This window comes from Nicotiana tomentosiformis, chromosome 11 (genome assembly GCF_000390325.3).
Source record: "Nicotiana tomentosiformis chromosome 11, ASM39032v3, whole genome shotgun sequence".
In the NCBI taxonomy this organism is placed as follows: domain Eukaryota; kingdom Viridiplantae; phylum Streptophyta; class Magnoliopsida; order Solanales; family Solanaceae; genus Nicotiana; species Nicotiana tomentosiformis.
The window spans coordinates 27,351,386-27,358,259 of NC_090822.1; the positions used below are offsets into that span (position 1 = coordinate 27,351,386).

Below are 6,874 nucleotides of genomic sequence, written 5' to 3' on the forward strand. Positions count from 1 at the left end.
GAGGGTCTCCCCGAACTTCTTCAGCAAGACTGACTCAATCTCGTGCGGAGCTAAGTCATTTCCTTTCACTGTCGTTGTACAGGTGATGTGATCCTGAGTATTCGAAGTCCCATCATATTTTGGCATTTCTAGTATTTTGAAGAGCTTCGAGATTAACTCTGGTGCCGAGCTTGGTTTGAACGGCAACTGGGTATATTTCTGTGAGCCCGCTCCTTTAAACACTAGCGGTGCGCTCGGTTTTTCATCCATTCGGCCATTTATTTCTGTCATGAATCGCATGAGTTCGGTTTTAAATTGATAATTTCCGTTATTGTTACCAAATCCGCTGTCGTTACCCTCGGCCCCGTCGAAGTCGACCTGAACCCTCGGGGTGTTGTTATCAAACCTTTGCGCCATTTGGTTTGCGGGAGCACCGGGAGAAACTGGACCTCTTCCCTTCGCATTGTTGGATGTACCTAACAACACTTGCCTCAACTCTGTTATGGCATGATCTTGTCCCGACAGATGGCCTATAATAGCCTTTTGTTGTTCCCTTAGGATTCTCACCATTTTCACAATGTGCTCATCTTCAGCGTCATCAGAAGTTGCCTCTCGAACGTGTCGTGGATATTGCCCTCCATGGACTGGCGTGGCTTCATTCTCCTCATTGCGGGTATCACTGATTGAATCTGCTTGTTGAGGCTGATTTCCTTGGGCCTCAACGTTGTGTGCGATATTGACATCGTTATCTGCCATGTTTTGTGATTTTTTGCTAAGAAACAAAGAATTAAACATATTAGCAATAGATGCAAGGATCAACTCAATTACACAATTGGCTAAGCCCCATGGTAGGCGCCAAATTATTTACCCGTAAAATGGTACAGTTGAATTTATAATGTGGTTTATAGATAAGAGAATCGATTTGATCCCAAAATGATAAATAAATTAAATAAAGTGCAAGACTTAGCGTTGAAATCGAGATAAGACAACAAATATCTTGGTCGGAGCAGAGCTTACGAAGGCAGCAATAAGAATATCAATAGACATGAAATAGAGTATTATTGAGCTTACAATAATGTGTAGCATAAGTTTGTTAGAAAATTCATGTCTTTTACAATGGTTGTTGAAGTTACTATTTATAGCTGCACCTAGGGAACAAGGTCATAGGATCAGGCCTCTCTTAAATGACAATTATAGAGGCCATTGATCAATGAATGCCAAAATTTTCTATAACGGATTGTGTATTTAATATTGAAGAATATTCTTCATTGAATGTCATCGAGTAGCAAACATTCGTTTGTCTTCATTAGCAATATTCCCTTCGAGGTCTTTCCGGCGCCAACCGAAGCTGCTGTCCCCGATCTTGGTTTCTACTTGCATTGCTTTCCGTCTGTCTCCGGCTCCACGTGTCACTATATTATTCAAGTATTTAATACGAACCGATTTTACCCTATATGAGGAACTTATCAAAATGCAACACCTTAACAAACAAAAGGTTTTTGGCTTTTCAAAAGCTTCACTACTTTCTTCATAGAATCTTTCAATGGCTTCTCTTTTAAATTAATGGTTTTTACCAAAGCTAAGAACAAAATGAGAAATTTGACCTAGTCATGACTTTTGAAGCCAATGATCTGATATTGTCTTTTACAAATTTGGTACGTCGACCGAGTAGCATTTTCTTAGGATCACTTGACTTTTAATAGAAGTATAATATCGATCAAATAGACCTAAAATATTTATCTATCTTGATACATGCTTAAATGTATTTTTCATAAATAATGTACTTGAGGAAGATAATATTGTTTTCTACAATTTGTATTTTAGTATTTTCGTTTTCCCATTTCCACTTGTACACGGTCGCAACACCAATTCTGAAATTAGAAGCAACTAATTTTGAGCTTGATCAGTTCAAACTCGTAAATATATTAGGAGCATTAATATATTAATCAAAGATCCTCAAAAGTGGTTCCTGTTTAGGTGTTTATACATAATAAATATTCCAAATTATTTAAGGTAACTAAACTTCCAGCTTTGAATAAATCATATAAAATATAACAGAATTTAAATTATATACATTGGCATGGTATAAATAAAAATGAATTATAACACATTACATAGGTTCGTCATCATTTCTATCAAACTACTATATACATAGAAATATTTGCCATAGGTATTTGCTTCTAATTATCTTATGACTGGTCTTATTACAAATATCTTAATTTTTCTTTTGGGTTCACATTTGGGTTTCATACATGAATTTTTTAAAGAGCTTTTAACATATTTGTTCAGTCGGCAAAAATAACTACAGTCGGTAGCTAAATGTATAAAAAGGTACATTAATTATGTAGAAAATATATATATTATATACTAATATATAAAAATTATACGTGGCTATTACTTATGGGATCGATATACTATGTACATTTCTCTTTTTTATTTTATTTTAATTAACCTTGAACTCATCCAGCAATCGTCTCATCACTATCCTGATACTTGTGTTTGCAATAAATTATTTGTGATACAAAATAAATTGCAACCACAATATAAATATAAAGAAACATAATTTTATTGATAAAATAATACGGGTACAATTCTGTTTGTTCCCTTGATTCTTCTCTCTAGATCGTTTTTCGTAATTCGAGGGCTTAACCAGCGTATTTCTCGAACGTAGGATGATGCGAACTTTCTTAGGATATATTTGATCTCCTTGAAAAGGAAGAACATCCGTTGATTACATCAGAGGCTTTGAAAAAGATAATATTTGATGTCTTTGATCTCTTTGTGAATATTCCATGAATTTATGAAATTTCAAGATGCTTTCAAAGGGAATATGTGGTCCCTTTTTATAGGCGTAGCTAGGATTTTTGATAGAATACCCTCCAAGCTAAGGTTTCAGATAGAGTAGCCTCCAAGAAAACCTCGATGAACTCTACTTGTTTTCTTTCTTTATACTTGCTTATGTACTTGGTAAGTACTTAATCTTTGAACAGGTCAAAAAAGAATTAAGTTGACAATATTGAGCTTCATATGCTATAAATATCACAATCTCTGCTACCAGTTTCCTCACCAAGATATCCAAAAGAAAAATATTAGCGATGGCTAAATACACAGCCTTCATTGCCCTCATCTTCTGTCTTCTCCTTGTTGCTGCTACTGGTGAGTCAAGAACTTGTTTAAGCATGCTTTTTGGCTAAACCTTTTTACCAATGTAGCGACTTCCTCTCTATACACAATTCTTTTTTTTGTGGGTTGTGCTGTAATAAGAAAGATCTTTTGTTAGGTAAATGTTGGGAAATATTGTGTATGCTAGGTCATTATTATTTTATTGTGTGATTATCTCATTTAAAAGTTTTAATTGTTAGAGAAAGTACGTTTTTGATTACTTAGTTATTATGTAATCTCTCACTGCAACCTTCATTTGTCGGTATATTGCTTTTTCATGAGCCAAACATGTGAAAATATATATTTTTTGGGTGGCGGTAAGATTTTAACATAGGACCTCCATCCTGCTCTTATATTATGCTGAGTTATGTGATCATCTCATTTAACTGGTTAAACTGTTAGAGAGAGTACTCTTTTAGATTGAAGTATTATATTATGTCTCAACAATATATAAATTATTAAGAATATCTCAAGTACTTATATATCCTAATTGGTTTTCAATTTCCCAATTTCATGCAGAAATGCAAATGGCAGAAGGAAAATACTGCTGGAAGAAAAGTCACAAGTGGCATGGGCCTTGCCAGTATTCTTACAAATGTAGCCACCATTGCAAGCACTATTTTGGAGCTGAATATGGAGTTTGTAAGAAATATCAATGGGGAAAATATGCTTGCTATTGCTATTCTCCTTGCCATTAATCATGAGGAATTAACTTCAGAGTCTCAACGATTGACTTGGAATGATATATATAAATAAGAAGATGACTTTTTGTGTTTGCAGAGTACTAAATACTGCTTCAACAATCAGTTAGTGTGATTTTGTTGTGTGTTTGTTGTGTCACAATGTAATAAGTTTTGTTAAGTCTCTAGCTTGACTTTTTTGGCCGAGCTAATTGCATTTGCCTGAACAATTATGTTGCTTTTCATTTTATTTTATGTTTCTATATTGGTGTTTAATTCGATGTTGTGAACCATTGCATTACACTGAATAATACTAATCTTTTTATTAAAATATCATTTTGTGCCAAATATGAAGCAAGTTTGACATTGATCCCTACCTTGTATATTAATATCGTGAAGACTTTCGCATCTTAAGTGAAGAGAGGGCATCCCCGTTTGTGAAGTATTACTTATGGAAGAAAAAGCTATCTATAAAAGCAAATAGAAAGGCGAGGATCCGCATTTGGTTAATTTTTAAAACTAGGGAGTTCAATTCCCATTTGTCCAAAAGAAAAGGTCTTTAGCTTCTTTTGCGAATTGATAAAGGATACTATTTCCGGAGGGAATGAAAACATCAGATATTTGGCTTTATTTTTGGTCCAAAAGATATACTCTGAGTGTTGTATTCAAGTTAGAGTTAACTTGAAGTTGTCGCAACAGCTAGAGGCTGGTTGCCACAAAGGGAGGCTGGTAATCTTTAGGTTTACAAAGAATTTTATGAATGCTATTTCTCAGTGATTAAGTGAAGTGTTGGAAAAAATCCTAATGGGTAGTAGGTCGTGGTTTTCTCACCTTTTGAGCCAGGTATTTTTCACGTAAAAATACATATATTCTTTACTTTCCGTATTTATTATTCCGTTATAGTAGTATAAGGGACACATAGAAGAACCAGGTCCTTCGATAATCGAGTGCACGTGAAAATCAGGCACCACACAAATCACCCCCTCTTGTGTTGTATTTAAGTATAAAACATCAATTGGTATCCTAATGGGTTATCCTTCAAGAGGCTTATACCTTAGGAGATGATCAACATGAGTGCACCACCTGAAAACTGGAAAGGGCAATCCACTTCTAGGCCACCACTCTTTAATGACCAGTACTACTCTTGGTGGAAAAACAGGATAAGAGATCACATTATAGAAGAGGACTATGAGCTATGGGACATTGTCATCGTTAGTCCACTGGCTACGTTGAAGAAAATTGCTGAAGGAGTAGATGTGCCAAAGACAAGAACGGATTGCACTGTTAGGACTTGAAGAAGTGGGAGAATAATGCTAAAGCCAAGAAATGACTTGTTTGTGGACTTGGTCGATATGAGTACAACATAATCCAAAGTTGTGCCACTGCTAAGGAAATTTTGGACACAATGCAAGTGGCTCACGAAGGAACACCTCAGGTGAAGATATCCAGAGGAACTCTATTGTACTCTTAGTATGAGAATTTTGCTATGAAGGAAGGAGAAACCATTCAAGAAATGTACACAAGGTTCACTATACTGACAAATGAGCTAAAATCTCTTGGAAGGATTATTTCTGAAGAAGATAGAGTCGCGACAATATTGACTAGGGTTTTGCCTATCACATGGGAGAGCAAAATCACTGTCATCCGGGAATCAAAGAATATAGCCACTCTCCCACTGGATGAATTAATTGAAAATCTCACTGTCTATGAACTTAGGAGACAAACCATAAAAATGGATGTACCTAAGAAGGAAAGGAGCTTGGCACTCAGAATCACTGAAGTTTCTGATCTGGAAGATGATGAAATAGCTATGATCACCAAGGACTTCAAGAAGTACCTAAGGAGAGGAAATGGTTCTTCAAAAAGTGGAAGTTATAGCAAGTCAAAAGCTCCTAAGAAGAAAACCAATGATGGCTGCTACAAGTGTGGAAAGACTAATCACCACATCAAGAACTGTCCTTTGTGGGATATTTAACGGAAGAAGAAAAGAGTTAAACGAAGGAATAGGTTCAACCTAAGAAATGCAACAACAAATGATCAACCAAGGCTATGATCGCTACTTGAGGAGACAGCTCAAATGAAAGCTCAGATGATGATGATGATGAGGATGAACGAGCACTTATGGCCATTGGAGAATCTGATGAAGAAACTGAGGTAAGTATCCTTCATCTCAAAGACAAGATTAAATTTTTGTCTAAAGAAAGGTTATCAGAGTAACTACTGGAGCTAATTGATGAATTTGAGGATGTAAATAACGAAAAGGAACAGTTGTCTAAGGAATTTATGATTTTGAAGGCTAAGTGCAAAAACCTAGAACTTAGGGTTAGTGAAACTGTAAGTGAAAATACCGTGTTTAAGAACCTGGTTCATGCACTTGACTCAACTATCCTAAAGCTTAGATGTGAAAATCTAAAATTGAAACTAGGAACAGGCAAAAATACAGCTAATCACACACAACTCACTTTAGAAGAAAATGTAGGAAAAATTAAGGATGAGTTGTACAAGAGATATAAACAGGTAAGAATTCTAAAGGAGGATCTAAGAAAGGTCAAGCATGAGCTAGTTAGAACCTGTAAATGGAACAAGTCCTTCGATGTACTTTCATGGCTACTAGAACACTATAATAGCAACAAAAGAGGACTTGGCTTTGGGAACCCAGCACCTAAGTGGGATCCAAAAACCAAGTACCTCACACTTCCTGAGAACAAGATTTGCACACACTGTGGTAAAACAGGTCACTATAAAAGTGAATGCACTGCAAAAGAAAAGACAAGTCAAAAGAACAAAGAATTTATTCAAGGGATGAATAGGCTACCAAGTTGGGATAAAAAGAATCTGATTCATCCTTTTACCTATAGAAAGGGATCCAAACTTGTTTGGGTTCCTATGACTAACCCCTGATTTTCTTTTGCAGGTCCAAGTAAAGGGGAGCAATCAAATATTTTACATGGATAGTGGCTACTCAAAGCAGATGACAGGATGCAAGAACCAGTTCCTTTCACTTGAGGACCTTAAAGGAGATAATGTCTCCTTTGGAAACGGAAAGAAAGGTG

The 6,874-nt window shown here is 35.8% G+C and overlaps 1 long non-coding RNA gene across 1 annotated transcript; it reads left to right on the top strand.

The window, feature by feature from the left end:
* The first annotated feature begins 2,925 nt into the window (after positions 1–2,925).
* On the top strand, positions 2,926–4,132 carry LOC104100158 (uncharacterized). Its single transcript, XR_011412030.1, has 2 exons — positions 2,926–3,135; positions 3,661–4,132. It is a non-coding gene; the product is annotated as an uncharacterized lncRNA (long non-coding RNA).
* Positions 4,133–6,874: the final 2,742 nt, after the last annotated feature.